The sequence below is a fragment of the Brachycentrus maculatus genome, unplaced genomic scaffold (genome assembly GCF_059751285.1).
Source record: "Brachycentrus maculatus isolate JH-2025_06_01 unplaced genomic scaffold, ASM5975128v1 h1tg000196l, whole genome shotgun sequence".
Lineage (NCBI taxonomy): Eukaryota > Metazoa > Arthropoda > Insecta > Trichoptera > Brachycentridae > Brachycentrus > Brachycentrus maculatus.
In genome coordinates, this window is record NW_028280947.1 from 1068712 (window position 1) to 1086655 (window position 17944).

General features: G+C 32.1%; 1 protein-coding gene and 1 long non-coding RNA gene across 3 annotated transcripts in view; one reads left to right on the top strand and one right to left on the bottom strand.

Moving 5' to 3' along the window:
• Glut4EF (Glucose transporter 4 enhancer factor) overlaps nt 1–17944 on the bottom strand; it is a 273282-nt gene that overhangs the window by 15989 nt on the left and 239349 nt on the right. The gene's annotated exons all lie outside the window — the stretch shown is intronic.
• The window catches only part of LOC148307584 (uncharacterized), a 145015-nt gene continuing 128685 nt past the window's right edge, over nt 1615–17944 (top strand). The window contains exon 1 of the long non-coding RNA XR_015837808.1: nt 1615–1700. This is a non-coding gene — a long non-coding RNA (uncharacterized LOC148307584). The remainder of the gene's footprint in view (nt 1701–17944) is intronic.

Consider the following 17944-nt stretch of genomic DNA (forward strand, 5'->3'; position numbering starts at 1 on the left):
GATTTATTCGTAACAAGATGGAGTGGTTTGCAGCATTTAGGATTCAGGGCACGCGTCAAAAACTTTGTCAGCCACCGCTAACACTCTTCCCGAGACAGATTTCAGACTGCGCAAAAAGATCTAAGCAGTGCAAAGAATCTAGAAGGTTCCCCATAATTTTTAGCCGTATATTAGTTCCATAATGATACAAATTAACGAAAAGGTCCGAGTCCTCACTTTGTTAGAAAATAAACATAAGTACTTGTATCAAATTCATTTCAGGGTGCAGCGCCTCATCATGTTTATAACCAATAATCCAATCCATCATACTGTGTACAAAGAATTTTAACTTCAATAATAAGCATTCATACAAAAACGTACGTATCTAAAATACAATATTATACAAAATACAATAATATATTCCTAGAAAAAATGTCTGCTTCCGTGGAGCAATGATTAGCGTGTTTAGCTACCGTGATGGAGTTCCCGGGTTCGATTCCCAGTTGAGGGGTAAAATACATATCAGTGATTTTTCACTATTAATATTTATTCAATATTACCCTGGACTGGTCCCTGAAGCGCAGGAGTACCTTCACATGTAAGTAACGATCAAGATAATACTGCGTCAATACCATGCAGTGCCCTATGCACAATTGGGTGTGGAAAAGGGTTAAAAGAAGACAAAATACAAAAAATATACTAAAAGTCTGTGATCATTTTGGAAGAGGGATATTTTAAATGTGCGTATTAAAAAAAAAACAAATGAATAATTTACTAGAGTTTTTGTCGCCGATTACAAACAAAGGCTTCCCGCTTTCCTACTTGTACCGTCAAGGGGAGTGGAGGGAGGCACTATCCCTGGAATTATTGCCGCGCTACTACATACACACATTGCACTAAGCTGCATTTTCCACTTTCCCGCGGCACGTGTAGCCGACCCACCCGCCTCTCCCCTTCTGGCCTCGATAAGCAGGCCACCCATAGTGCAGTTGTGAAGAATTTGCTATTAGGGAACATAGTAATGGAACGAAATTTGAATACAAATTTCCACCAATGGCGAACTGGATTCGGTGTTGCCAGGAAAAAATATAATGGAGATGGGCAAAGGGAATCGATTTAAACAAAGAATCGGTATTTACTTGAAAGTAAACGGAATATAAAAAAAAAACATAATTTGTCGAATATGCATCATTAAAAATAAGTCAGTGGGTCGCAAAACTTTTATAAGCAAACAAAGCGAATGCCATTGTCGTGAAAATGTAATATATGAAAATATACATACGGTGTTTGAAAATGATGCTGAATGCATCGAAACAAGTTTCACAATAGATTTTAAGACATAGTGGTATTTACTAAGTAAAACTTAAATAAAAAATGGATATATTTTTACCACAAAGTGACTAAATTATGAAAATATTGATTGCTGTATTTACAACAAACAGTAAATATTTTTGAATTTGAATTTTTAAAAAAATGTTTGCAAGATAAATAGCTCATTGTAAATTCCGTGAAAATGTAGAAGGGAGACAAACAAAGCAATCGTCATTAAAGTTAAAAGTTGCGTAGATAGTATGTAATAACAAAGAAAGTTTAGCAGGAAAATCGACGCAATGGCAAGCGCATCGCGTCACCTATAAACAAAGAAAGTGAACAAAGCTGCAGCAAGCGCGCATGCGCATATAACAGCATTTCGCTTTGTGGTGACAGCACTCCTGCACTTGGTAAGGTTTTATGTCATTTCCAAATATGGTAGCTTAAGATTTATCCACATTTTAACACCTATCCATTCAATTCAGTTCCAAGAATATTAAATTTAGATTGTTTGCTTACTTTTTTAAGTATCGATTACTTTTACTAATTCATCGATTACTTTTTTAAACCATTGCTTTCTACCCATGATTTATTATATTAGAAAAATTTCATAAAGTATAAAGTTGTATATATATTTTCTACCCCAATAATTTGTTCATCTTAGTTGAGAATCAATAACATCTAAATAATTAGAATATCTCTAATAAAAGCAATAAAAAATTGTTTGTAAATTTATATTTTACTAACACGGACATAAATATTGTAAAAACAAATATTTTCAAACCACTCTTATTAATTAACTATGCAGATATGTAAGTATTAAAACGTTTCTCAAAGCATGTCGACAAAATGTATTTTAAAATACTAATACATTAAAAAAAACACTATTTCTCTTTTTTACGTTATGACAATATGCATATTGTTTTCTATTCAAAATTTAAAAGTGCATTAATTTATATTACTTTATTATTTGTATTTTATTCGGAGAAAGACGGGCATTTTTCGTTTTGGAAAAGGGTGATTATTTTCATTCGTTTCAAAACCCATGCAACCCTCTCAGAGGCAGGTTTAGACCTTGGATAGAAAAATCAATAGAACATGGTAACACAAGCTGTGACCTCGGCGGAATCACGATAAACTCGAAAATAAATAAATAAATCAAACAAAAAGACAATTACAAAATAAACACAAACGAAATATAAGAGTTCATTGATTTGTTTGGTATGGATTAAAGGGTGAAAAATAAGGTTTTGTTAGAAGGAAAACTTACGCAATAGCATAAAACCCTCAGATCATTAGTCTAACTTTTTTAAAAGTAGTTTTAATGTTGTATGCTCTGTATAAATTACTACTAAACTAAAAAAATATAAAGTTATAAAACTAATAATTTTCGCCGTAGATGAATAAAAAAAAACAAATAGACATATACTACACTTCGCATGTATATTATCTTATTTTAGCTAGTTGTTATATTAGCATAGATTAAGAAGTAAATTGCCATGAGAATATGATATTCTGTGTATTAATTAACTGGGCTAACATAAAATATAACTCTTAAGTACAAAGTAGGTACAAACTAGAATTTGTGAATATTTTATGAGATTAAATTGCTGTTTATGTCGTTTCATTATTATTCGTTTACTGATGTTATATAGAACTCTTTGTTTTCCTAAACCACCAATTGAACTTGAAATACAAGAAGAAAACAATATTACGGCATCAAACGGAAACGGTTAGGAAAGGGGTTATTTACTACGAAGAGTAAAGGATGTATATAGATGTTAATGGCTTGCGATTTCTGTTCAGGGCCGCCATTTACTTTGTTTGTTTTTCCGTTGTGGGGGTTAAGCGTTGTCCACCCTAAAGATTTCCCGCATTAATGAGGGAGCAGCTAAAAAGGAAGGGTGTGTGAAGCTTTCTATCTCGGAACATCATTATACCCTTCCCAATGCTATGGTGAATTTACAAAATCCAATTTCAACTATGTACATACAAAGGTAATCATAAAGTAAAATTTATCACCAGAGAATAAGGAAAAACAAAATTTGAATGTGCACAGGAAAAAAGGCAGATAGGTACAAGACTTATGTAATTTAAAAACTATGATTAATTTTTAAAAAAAAGTTTAGAAGATATTTATAACTTTAACCAATAAGTTATTTCGTATAGCAGGAACGACGAATGTTTAATCGAAGATATCAACACTTTTCGGATGAGTCTAAGCGCGTACGGAAAGTTGATCAAAGCTAAAGAATTTTAAATCCAGGCTAAATTACGCATTAACTGAAAGGAAGGGTTGTGAACATGATCAGTTCATCTAAATCCTAAAATAAAGTTCTTAAGTTGATTCAAAAGCTCTCGTAATGACTTGGCATTTGCAGTGTATCCAGTATAAACGGGAACGAATTTTCCAGTTCACCGTTTAATAAACGGAATACGCGTAACGTAAACGAAAAGTACGTTGGTAGGTACGTACCCACCATAATACGGTATATACCAAATAGTACCTACGCAATTTCTCTCCTTATACAGACTTCCCCATCTCTATTTCTGTCAGCTTCCCCGTTCCGCCGCCCCAGTAAACTTGTACTCTTCATTCAAGGATGAGACGCCCGCGACAAAAAAGCGGAAAACAAAAAGAGTCCTCACACAAAAAAATACAATGCATTTAACCCGGACATTTTAAGGGGCTGATTCGCAAATGGAGATCTTTTTCCTCGGGGTCTCTTTCTTTAATGTAGCTAGCTCGGGGTGAAGGCCAATACGGTGAACTGTATCGATCTTGGTAGGTACGTAGGTGGGTTTCCCATTTTCTAGGAAATGTCGAGATAATAATATGTCATACTCCGAGCGTAATAATGCAGTTAGGAGGCTGTTTACCTTTCTGCAACTGATAAGGGTGTGACATGTATTGTCGCCTTTGAAATCAGTCACAGCAGATAATCACACCTCTATTTTGTGACAGTTTAAAATTGAAGTGTTGCCATATTTAAGAAAGTTTGAGAAGTACATACGTTAATTGTTTTACAAAAGCAAGTTAGGTGATGCTCCATCGTTAGTATCAACCCTTTGTATTATAGATATAGCGTGATAAGAACACATAAAAACAATACCGTACCATGACATCATCACTTAGCTTGAAATCTAGCAAAGGTAAACCAAGGTGATTTCTGTCGAAGGTAATTTTCATAGGTACAACGTTATGATTGATGCCGGTGAATAAATGTTTTATTTGTGTTATTTAAAAAGACGTAGTCGCTTTAAAAGGTAGAGACGAAAATTGTATTTTCTAGAATAAAAATTATAGATTTTTAATTTTAAAAAGTGACAAAGCTGAATCCTGATAGGAGAGCCAATATAAAAAAAAAACTAAATAAGCCAAATGTGACATTCTTTGAAAGTACGTAAAGTGCCTTCAGAGCATCCAAAAAACGGTAAAAACGTGAGTAAAAAGGAAAATAAGTTCTAATGACCGTAAAATTTCCGGGGTTAGGGGACGCTTGACCCCTTTTACGCGGGATTTACGTTAAATAGGGCGAACTGGCTACAAAATTTTCCCAAGGTCTGCCAATAATATCCATGGTCCCAGACTTGTGTCCAGTAGATGGAATGTAGGTATTTACTGAATTTTGAGAATGGCAACCCAAAAAATGGTATTCCAAAATGTCACCTTTCTTTTGAAGCCATTTTTCCCAAAGAATGAGACATTACAAAAGTAATATGAAAAAGAATCATAAAAGTATTTTTAATGATAGAAATTATAATAAAGTAACTTTAAAAAGTTCTTTCCGATTAATATCTTTGTGATATAAAACAGGCGGGCATGCCAAACTTTTTTATTTGTACTTTATAATCAAAAGAGTATTACGTCCGGAAATTTTATTATGTAATAATGTGGTAATTGATATTTAATGGATGTTCTATTACCGTAAAACATTACGTTAATGTTCGGCTAGCCATCTCGCACGCATTTCCTCGGGGGCTTACTATTAACTTGATTAATAAAAAAAAAACGACCGACACTTCAATGCACTTATTTAGGTAGGAACTAATTTTTCAAGTGTGGCCACACCTCATTGTGTTGTTCGTTGAGTCGTGTTGCGATTTTACATTTCATTGACTGAACAACTGAACATGGAACGTTGACAAGTTGCCGGGTTTTTCCGCGTTATGTGTTGAATTTGGAGGGAAAATACGTTCGTTTTTCGAACAGGGAAACGGTCTAAAGATGCTATTTTTGTAAAAAATAAAAGATTCCAAACCTTTTTATTACAACACCTTAAAATATAACGTACTAATAAAAGGATACATAAATAGAATGTTATAATTCCATATTCTGGTCCATTAAACATAAAAAAATAATGTAAATAAACCTGGGATAGTGACACGTTGCGTATTTAAGACCAAACTAGAAAAGAAAATAAAGCTATTTTTAATTAATGATTTGTTAAGTGCTTAAAAAGAACATTCACCATTTTTGACTAGTTGTTTTTCTTACACTGTGAAAAACATAATTTTGTAAAAACATTGTGATGATTATCAAAAACAAAGATACCTATATTTCATTAGTACAACGATTAAATTATTTCAATAAATTCAGGTCTGTTATTAAAAATGGAGTCTAAAAATGTCTTCTTCATCTAACCCTTATCCGCATCCAATGGTGCATAGGACACTGCATCGTATTGACGCAGTGTTATATTGATTGTTACTTACATGAAGGCAAGGTGATTACTGCTGCGCTTTAGGGACAAAATCAAGGAAGTATTAAATAAATATTAGAGTCTAAACTCACTAATATTTTTAATGAAGTATGTCATTAGCACATTAAATATTGGCAACAATATTTTTTCAATTTTCAATACTTTTCGTATGTGTTTTGCAATTGCATTGGTTTTTGTTATCAAAATACTTTACGCATTATGTGACTGAGTTTAGAATTTTATGAATTCTACATCCAACACATGACAACTTTTTTTTAAATATCAATAAGAAAATCAAAAATTGGTGAGTGTTGCTATCCCTTAAATCGGGGCACCACCGAACGCTATTGTAAATTTTAATAAAAAAATATAGTTTTATTAATGCAAGGCATAAGTATATCTTAGGATCAATCAATTTTATATATTCTGTCTCGTTTACTACTTTAAACCAAATAACATCAAAGGCAGTTGGAAACTGGCACTCTTAAAATTGAAATAAATCATTGGTGAATTAAAAACTTAATCTAGCGACTGTCAATTTAATTTGGGTGATGTCCGTGAAAATGTTTGATGAGGCCGGTGAAGTAGGTATGTAGGTACCATCGTCAATCTATAGTACCAACACGTGCTCCGTTAGGTACTACGTACTTTGTTGATATGCGGGAATCGTTACCACCAAGGTCAGGGCATGCGCACCACAGTTCCTATTCTCCGCGAATTTCTTTGTCTATGGTGTAAGATAACAATTTCAAAAACAGTACGGCTGTCCAAATTTAAAACACAGTAAGGGACATTTTTTTTAGTAGTTTTTTTTTTGCATTTTTGGACTAAGTAGTCTACTTAGTCCATAAATGCAAAAAAAAACCTACTACAAAATAAATGTCCCTTACTGTGTTTTAAATTTGGACAGCCGAGTATTCACCCTCATTCTGTTTGAGACATTTTTAACAAACAAAAAAAAAACTCCCCATAAATTTATAAACCCGCCTCCATAGTTTAATGGTTAGCACAATGGGCTACCGAACTGGAGGTCCTGGGTTTGATTCCCATGAAGGGGTCAAATAAATAAGTATTTTTTCATTCTAATATTTATTCAATGTTAATATTTACCCTGGACTGGTACTTGAAGCGGAGGTCTGTTCTTTCTTTCATGTTTTAAAGATCAATATAACACTGCGTTTGTATGATGCAGTGCCCTATGCACCATTGGGTGCGGATAAGGGTAATAAAAAAAAAACATTTACAAAAGAGATATCATTTGTGAAAATTAAGGCTTCGTTTGGATGAAGGGATTTATTTCGTACTTCGAAATGCGATATTACTTATTATTTTAATTTAATGTTTTGTATAATAAAATGTTCAATTCACTGTTTAACTATTTTCAATAAAATAGCCCATTGGGTGTGAATACTTGCTAAATAAATGAATACCCCAATTAATACGACAATAGTGATTGTATTGTTATCCATATAAGCATATAAACCTGCCGGAATTGGGCATTTTGGATTTCAAAATAAACATCTCATTCCGCCCGCATTCGACCGCAAGCCAACTACAGCTGTCGATTTCGACTGCTCAAAACGATTTTGTATTGAAACTGCAGAATACCCTAAACCGCCAGCTTGAAGCAGTTGAATCAAACTGGTAGAGTGTTAGGAAGAAATTTAGTCAGTAATTATTTTTGTGACTCTATGTTATATCGATATTTATACAAAAAATAGTAGGAATACTTTTAGATATGAAGAAGAGGTGTATTTTTATTGCTATTATTGCAGCTGAAATGGCCAAAATAAGGAAATGAACTTTGGCCATTCATGTCACGCTAACATTCTTTAAATGTCATGTAAATTTATTATTATTACCATAATAGGATTCGAAAAGTGAAAATGTTATTGATAAAAAAGAGAAAATCAACTATTTCCTTTATATTCAAATTAATAAATATGTTGAAATTAAAAATAAATTCAACTAATTTTTATGCTCATAACCGCAACATTGTCCTATGATCAACATAATAATAAAAGAATATTCGATGCCTAGTGTTTTTTCTTTTACTCAATACATTTTTTATATAATAACGATCATTTTTGTGTTCGTGGTGATTTTTATATGACAATAATCAATAAATAATAAAATGAGACACATATACAAAATATAATATGATATTTCACGAATATTATATCAATAACCCGATCATAACAGTCTGAATAAAGAACTGTTTTATAAAAAACAGATTTTAGAGTTTACTAATATGTACATGTTAATTATATTACTTACATATATTACCAGACTACCGTGCCACACAATTACTATTTGCCGTGATGATATGATATATTATCATCGCCATAATGTTACAACGACTCAGTTATGTACTAAATAATTTATTTTATAGCTTTAAACAACGTAGAAAGCCGGGCATCGATGGATCTTGTTATTTGTTTTCCCGCCATCTCGCACTCGATTTAAACAGAGGCACTATAAATATGGAGGCACTTTATAAAATTTTCCAGATCATCCGTTGGAACGACGATGAGTTTGATTTTTCTTTTTATTCGGCGCATGCATTTCACGGGCTTTTAAAGCGAGCTTTTAGGAGTCGAGATCACAACCAACGGAATGTGTGGCCTTCTCTCTTGCTCGTATGATAACTTTATCGATTTGTTTTCTTTCCGTCTCTTTCACGGTAATGTATTTCTGTCTCTCTTATACCCACGTGCCAGGACGTATATTCCCAAACCATCGTTTAACTCGAAGCGCGAGAATATTTGCGCAATGGATAGGAACATAGGAAGCTCAACGTTACTTCGACAACCATAGAAAATGTGCTGAGGAAACCAAAGTTTAGTCGGAAGATATCGATCTGTTTTGGTCGCATCTCTTTCTTTTCCTAGACGTATGTATATTTGACTGTCCTTGTCACTTTTATCCTGGTCACATTGTAATATCTCACTGCGAATGTGGGTAGCTTTAATTATCTCGAAATAAACTTCTTAAAAGTTATTACTTGGTATAGTCAATAAATGTAATCATATGATCATTGATTTTTTAGTTAAATGCACTGTAGCCATTCGTACAAGATTTGAAGAAAAAAACGTGAGGCAAGATTTTTTTGCAACAATTTTATCCTGGATATTTGTTAGTTTAGATTATTTTATTTAATACAATATATCTTTGCAAAAATCTAAAGGCCTTAACCTTTTTAAAAAATTAATATATATATATTATTATTTTGCTCGTTTATAAAATTACATCACTGTTATTTATTATTATTAAATGGAAATAATTTATAAATTGCATACATTTTCCATTTTTTCCAAAAAAAATTGAGATTGATTCTACGAGTAAAATTACAGTTAAAAACCAACCAAAATACCCTTAAAAAGATATTGTATTTATTAAAAAATAAAAATACTAAATAAATCAAACAAAATCTTTTAACAAACGTTTCAGTGTATCTTTATAAATTAACTAATAAAAAAGTTATTGGAATTATTTACATTAAAATAAAAAAATATTAACCATTAAAAAAATGATAATAAGGTCCTAGACAAGTTGACAAGCGCTGGAAAATTGAATTGTTTTCGTGCTATCTCACTCACGCGTGGAATACTTTCCCGAAGTCCCTTTCACTCAAGCCCCGTTTGAAATGGAATATACGAGGTCATCTATCACTATCTCTTTCTCTCTTACGTGATCGCGCATAATTGACAGACCGCTCACACCCCTCTAATCGGCTTGTTTTCTTTGCGTCTCTTTCCAACGCAAGCGGCATGCCCATAGAGGCGTCTCTCTCTCGTACGGTACGTGTGTCCGGCTCCTTGATTTACCAACACTCCGCAATGATGTCTCTTTTTCACAAAGCAGGAAGCGTTCTGTTTGATATTTTGAACTTGAAAATGCGCGAACGCCAATATTAGAGAAAAATATTACGCGATTATGTACGTACGTACTCGAATTTCTATGGATTCCTAAATGAAGTACCTATTTACCTTTTATTTATTATGCATCCACTCGTTTACGAGTGATGTTAGGAATTACCTTACCTTATCTTAGAAATTGAGAAATATGTATATATATAAAATTAGATTTAAAAAAAGTTAAAAAAAGAGTTAACTAGCGGCTAAAAGTGAAAATTACATAGCTTGCTTTGGTGGAGTATGAAGCTGGATTGGTTATTTGGACCGAATGAATGATGAACGAAAGGTGAATGTGGCTGAACGTATAAGCCAAGGAAGACATGGCATTAAGAAGTGTACCAAGTCCTTGAAATAAAATCAATCCTCTCTGCCGACCCCTTCAAGGGAGCGGTGTGATTGTCAGTAAGTTGTTTTATCTGCATTTAAAGAGAAAAATGACGTTGCAATTTTTTTATGAAACTTGAGGAAATGAATTCATATTATTCAGTTTCTTAAATAGAAACATGTTGTTATTTAAAATAGGTTATTATGAATTATTGTTATTGTTTTGAATCAGTAAGAATTCTTAAACGTAATGTTAAAAGAAGTATCCGACTACGGAAAATTATATCGCTTGTTTATTATTTTCACAACATACCCCGTTTTATTTCCCAATATCTACAGTTTCCGCGCCGAACGGAATGGCCGTTCATCAATCATTTGAAACTGTTCTTAAAATGGCGGCGAAATAAAAACGCGGCTAGAATTTTTACGACTGCTTCTCTAACTAGGACCACAATAAATTGGGATCAAGGTTACTCGCACGGAGCGGATCGTCGAATTTACAGTTGCTGCCTAGAGTCCGCCATTGCGGATAGCGAATAACGTCAAATGCGACGCGAACTACGACTTGCGATGAAAACGTCATCGCATTTATAGAGAAAATTCATGTTTTCTTTATAAATTCATGTGTTCTTTATAAAGGGTCTTTCAATAGCAAGGATACAATTTTAAATGGCAACACTGCTTATTATTTTTTTTTAAGTTTCTTACGTCATTTGTGGAGGTCCTCACCAAAAAGTAACATTTCCAATATTGCACAAAAAATCCTTTGAATGCAAATCTGTTCTGTTCACTGTATTCTATCGAAATCTTAATTAAAGTTGCGACAAAACGTGACCAATCCCGTGTTAAACCAATATGAAATCATAAAATCGCACCAAAACGTAACAATTTTACAAGCTAGAATTCCCGATTGCTTAAAATCATTTAAAATGGATACTAATATAAGAGTTTCTGCTTGATAAAAAGCTTCTTTACATCTCACCAATAGATGTCTCTAGTGAAGTTCTAGTGATTCATGAACAAGGTTTCTAAATTGGTTCATATATATAGAACTTCCAAGAATTTGAGTAGTGTGGTTGTCAATAATGGGTAGAATTGGTGAATGTTACACGTGTGTAAAGTGATCACTTAAACCAGCCTATGACGGTCGTAAGCCCCGTAAATGCCCAGACTTCCATATTCTTCTTCATCTTTGATGAGATGTCAAAAAATAATATTTAAAATGGAAATGTAACGTTTTGGTGAGGACCTCCACATATGTGTTCAGTAGGTTATGCCATTTAATCATGGAAAGATACACGATTGAACAACGTTAAAAAATTATTTAATTGTTTTATCAAAATCAGTGGTCATTTGCGAATACTATGAGATATTTAATTAAGAAGAATTTATGGACGATTATAATTTTTATTCAATTAATCGACACACTATTTTTCTTGTTATGAGCAAGTTTAAAAGTAAAATTTCTTTACACGACACAAGAGTAGCAGTACGACAAAGATGATTCTGCATGGCAGACAGCGTGCTTCTTAAAAACCACGGATGATTTTTATTGCATCGATGTTTCGTGGATTTTTAACATTTAAATGCTTTACAAGCATTGTAAAATAAACATATTAGAAACGTGTGGTTTCTATGTTCTTTCTCTTTAACCAGATTGAGCCATAGATATATGTATGGCCAAGTTTTTAATATAATTCATGTGAAAAAAATATATACTTAATTATAACACAAATATCTAGACTAACAGTTTCTTCTCCCCCTTGTATATATTACAAAAGTGGATAACGAAATATAGCATTATCAAGAGCGATATAACATAAATATTAAACAGATATTTATTAGGAAAGGTTTACATCTATGCAGCGTTAAAAGTATCTCTGTTCGAGAGATAGATATCTTTTACTGAGACGTTTTATTGAAAACCGTAAATATTTGGTTTACCATATATCATTCATCATAATGATACACGGTAAGATCAAAGTATTAAATAAAAATTAACATCTTTGAAATAAAGCCGATAGTAAAATACACGTTACATTTTTTAAATAAATCTCTTATTTGGTTTAAAGACTATTATCCTATTTTTTTTACACTTTTCCCTTTGCTGAATTTCGAAGACTTAAAGAATTTTACTTGAAATTTCTTCTGATTCAATCATTTTGAAGGTGGTAATAAAAATGTTGATTTTTTTTATTTTTTATTTTTTATTTATTGACTTGGCGTTTAATTTGTAGAACTCCATTTTAATTTATGTATTAATTTTAAATCAAACACAGATTTTTTGAGTCTACTAAGTTGTATTTTATTAACAAAAAACACATAAAAAATTATATCGTGACAATTGTTTCGCCTTGTTAGGGCATTATCAAACGAATGTTAGGGCATTATGAAATTCGTTTGATAATGCCCTAACAAGGCGAAACAATTGTCACAATATAATTTTTTATGTGTTTTTTGTTAATAAAATACAACTTAGTAGACTCAAAAAATCTGTGTTTGATTTAAAATTAATACATAAAATAAAAATGTTGATCTCTCTTCTTCGACTCATTACTAAGGGTTGTGACTTGTGGCTCTTAACGAAGCATAAAAAATGGTGATGAGATCAAAACATGAATATTATTCTACCAGGAAAACAAAAATACGCCAAAAAACTTTTCATTTCAGAGTGAATTTCGTCACAAGATGCAACAGCTGACACCAGACAAAGAACCTGGTATGTTTACGACCCCCATTCTAGTTTAATACCTGAGATTTTTTCTCTGAACGACCTTGTTTGGACCCGAGGGTGCACAGGCTGCAAGGGATGCATTTAATACAATAAAAAAACATAAATAAATCTGACCTTGGAGAAGCCGAAACACGGTTAATATATTAAAACGTAATACCTAACAAGAGCCATTTGCATCGATAATATAAAATAATAATAAAAAACATCGACAACTCGTTAATTTTAACCGTAAAAAATACACGCGATAGAAGTGATGTGAAACGTTCGATGTTTATGTTTTTATTTGATAACATTACAGCATATGGCTCACTCCTTTCAAGAACGTCATAAATCAAAAATCGAAAATTTTTAGTTGTGTATGTTTTCGGAATGCCCAGAAAATGTACTATATCCCAGCAAAAAGGGCATATTTTTAACTTAATATTTACCCGCTATAGGGCAGAAAGTGTTTTTTTGCATTTTGAAGAAAAGGTATTGTTTAATTATTTTTTTTTAAATATACAAAATATTTTTCAAATGGAGAAACAACCTTAAGGTTTTACCTAAAAAGATCTGTTGCACAGTAAAAAGTTCAATAAGTGGCTTGATATTTATTTTTAATACATAGTATTATATTTTTAAACTTTAAAAACGTTCTCCTGAAAAATCAAGTTTTTTGATTTATGACGTTCTTGAAAGGAGTGAGCGATATGTCAATAAATAACTACATATTAAGTCATATAAATGCAAACGACTCATAGAGATACAAGTTGATGAGGGAATTGAGACAATTATTATTTATCTGTAAGGTATTGTAATTATTGAGATTTAAAAAAAAAAACTACGAATTCGTTTACAAAAATTATAAATAAATTTATGTTATAGAGCTCCTGAAGCTTGCTTTTAACTCCATATATAAATTTTTCTACATCGCTCATTTGCCCAATTTTAATAACTTTTTTTACGTTAGCAAAACTTTCAAAACCAGCTGTTTCCACTTTTTCGACAGTTCTAACACATTTGATTTGCAAATCTATTTTTAAAACGTCGATTCGATAAAATAAATCAATAAATGTTTCTTTTGTTAAAATATTATTTGTTTTGAACACTCCTATATTATATGACACTTTATTTCAGTTAGCCAACAACGTATATATGTTTAAAATATGGTACACGAATATGAAAATGAATAGTGAAAAGAGCCCTTAAATCTTAATTTTTGTTTTTTCTTCACCCTTTAGTTCGAAACAGAGCTAAAATTGATAAATTTAGAGTGGAAAAAAGTTTTTACATGAATTAGATGACAGACGCCGTGGCGTAGTCGGGTAGACGCTCGACTGCGAAACTGGCGTTGCGTGTTCGATTCGAACAAATCTTCATTTTCGTCTGGGTGTTTGTAATGTATTTTTCACATATACCTTCCCTTTCCTAACTATCCTACCTGCAGACAAGCTACTAAAATTGCGAATTATTCCTTTAAAAAACACTTTAGTAATGTATTTATAGATTTGGCGTTTGATTATAAGAACGCCATTTTAATTTATCAAACACTAATTTTACTGAAAACAACACTGATTCTTGTTTGAAAATGCCATAACTAGGCGAAACAATTGTCACAAATGTTATTTTTGATGTATTTTTTGACAATAAAATCCAACTTAGTAGACTCATTTGAAGCAGCGTTTGATTTATCAAGAACAAAGAAAGATGGTAATAACGAATCCGTGGTGCAGTATTCCGTGGCTATAGGTACATATGGGGGCATTAGTGTCATTGCAGCTAATTCAATGGACAATTTAACCTGTTGATTTATAGATCGGGGTGTTTGTAGCCGCTAGGCAACACTAACACCGACGCAAAGCACAATAAGCTACCCTCCCCTACGCAATGATAGACACGGTATTCCAAAGACTGTTTTGTACAACATATTCATTCGGTAAATGCCACGAAGGGTGCCGAACACAAAGAATACAGGAATATGAAACCGTAGAAAAGCGACAACTAAGAATATTTTCAGTTATTTTAAGAATATTTCATTCAAGTTTTACTTGGTAAGTACCACTATTTATTCAAATCTATTGTGACAAGTGCTTCGATGCATTATGCATCACTTTCAAACAACGTTAACGTAAAATTTTAATAAAAATTTGATAGATATTACCACAAAGTGACTGCCGAATCAATTAATGAAATTATTTTAAGAATATTGCGGATATCTAACTAATTGTAACATCAAGAAAGGTATTTTAAGTACTTAAGACGAAACATACGTAGCATTCCTACTCTATAGATCCTCTTTCCTTCCCCTTAACTCCTTACTCGATCCTAATTTTCTTATACATACGTTACTTATAAAATTTTCGAAACGCAACTATATTCTTTTAATTTATCTTAAATATACTGACCAAAATGCTTGAGATCGAATAAAACTATTAGCCTTAGAAATCAGTATGATTTAATACATATTTGAAAAAAAAACTATTTTTCGTTAAAGAAAGATATATAAAAAACAAGAAAATAAATAAGTTGGTAACACCTGTATGGTGGCCCAATGGGGGAAGGCATGGCGTTGCACCCTTGCAACCTTAGAGCAGAGTCCCAGGTTCAATGACCAGCGAGGGTACTATGACTTGCTGAATGATCCAAGAAAGGGCCTATTCGCCTACTCAATAAAATATTTCATTTAAACAAATTATCAATATTATTAAAACATTTTATTTTTTAACGCTTCTCGTAGATAAAGCAACTATTATTATTATTATTATTACTATTATTATCATGGCGTTTCACTGCAAGGGTGGGCAGAGAGGATGAAACGCCATACTCGTCTGTCCTGACATACACTCTTAGCTTTCTCAACATCCATATATAAACAGTCATAACTTGGCTCTAATTGAATTGCCTTTTTATAATACTGATCTAAATCTGAGATTAAGGGTTATTTCACATTGGCAAGTTTCTTTACTCATACATTTTTGTTTTAACGTAATTTTCTTTTTTCGAAAAAGTTATCCAATAATAATAAATGAATAATAATAAATAATAGTAAATTATTTTACCGTAAACGTAAATTCATTAACGTACGACTATTAAAAAACAATAAATTATCTTTTCTGTTATTGAAATGTAAAGTATGAAAAATATTTCAAGTAATAGTACATTAATGAAATTCATTTCACGATACTAAGTTTTTACTTTTAAATATTTTTTAAAACATATATGGCATATCGCTCACTTCTTTCAACAACGTCACATAAACTTGATTTTCCAGGAGATCGTTTTTTAAGTTTAAAAATAGGATGTATTAAAAATAAATATCAAGCCACTTATTGAACTTTTACTGTGCAACAGGTCTTTTTAGGTAAAACCTGAGTGTTTTTTCTCAATTTGAAAAATATTTACTATGCTTAAAAAAATAATTAAACAATACCTTTTCTTCAAAATGCAAAAACAACACTTTCTGCCCTGTAGCGGGTAAATATAAAGTTAAAAATATGTCGCTTTAGCTGGGATATAGTACATCTTCAGGGCATTCCGAAAACATGCACAACTGAAAATTGTCGATTTTTGATTTATGACTTTGTTGAAAGGATTGAGCGATATGTTGAATACGTAAGTAAAGAGTTGGTTTGGCAAAATATTTTTTTACGAAAATCTACATTCAATACAATCATTATGTAGATTTTGATATTCGCTGTTGATTAATTGGCTAGAGACACTTTGTTCGGATTATTCCGTGTATTATTTCCACATCACAACGCTTGGAAAACAATTTCAGGAGCCATACTCGCTATGGTATTTAATTGTGTTATGTAAAATTATGTATTTATTAACAATTGCGAGCCAAAGGTCAACCAAAAAAGTGTCTTCTAAAATGAAAGCATTTCTTTCCAATTATATTATTTTTTGTTTGCAAATTGAAAAAAAAGTCTTAGAATGCATTCGAATAGATAAATAAATATACTTATATACCATAGATACCGAGTTGAACATTTTGAAAGGATACATGGTTAATAAAATGAGAAAATGGCTATTACAATATTTTGAATTGGATACTTCAAAATTAAATATATTAAAATAAAATTTCAAAATAGGCCTTTTTCTAGGACGGGGTAAGAGGAAGGGTTTAAAGTCGAAGGGAGAGGGGCATCAGCTACAGGTGGCCTCCAACAAGGCGGTTCAACCAACTTGTTTCTCTTCAACATTGGTTTAACCGCTAACCATGGATGGAGACATACGATATCAAAGCCTTCGACGGCCAGTTAGATCTTACCGAAAAACGAAACCGAGAGTCGATTTCTTGAACCACAGGACGAAATTCATCCGAGAATCTGTGCTCAAGTATTGAAGAATCGCCCAGATTTGTTGTCGAGATGGTTTGAGGAATTGGGACTTGATGTTTTGCCCCTATTTTTTGCTCCTTTTTCAATTCACAAAGGATACAGAAGATCCTGGGGATAGGATTTATTTATTTCGAGAAGAAAATTGAGGTGTGTGATTCAAAAATCTAGTGCTGTATTACAAATTGTGTTATGTGATAGTATAAGTATGCATTCCTTTGAATTCGTTTGTGTGTGTGAACGCTACAGTGATGTCATAATATGATTTTTTGCAATATCGAATTTAGAAAAGGTATCAAAGGATCATAGGTAGAAAAAAACCTGTTCATTCCCACACTAGTAAAGTTTATCAATTTTATACATACGCGTATTATATATTGACAGCCCAAACCTAAGTCAGATCTCCAAAAAAGGGCGAGGCATGACTATTTGTTCCATATCGCTCACTCCTTTCAACAACGTCATATTTAAAAAAAATCGTCAATTTTCAGTTGTGCATGTTTTCGGTATGCCCAGAAAATGTACTATATCCCAGCAAAAGCGGCATTTTTTTAAAACTTAATATTTACCCGCTACAAGGCTGAAAGTGTTGTTTTTGCATTTTGAAGAAAAGGTATTGCTTTTTTTTAATATACTAAATATTATTCCAATGGAGAA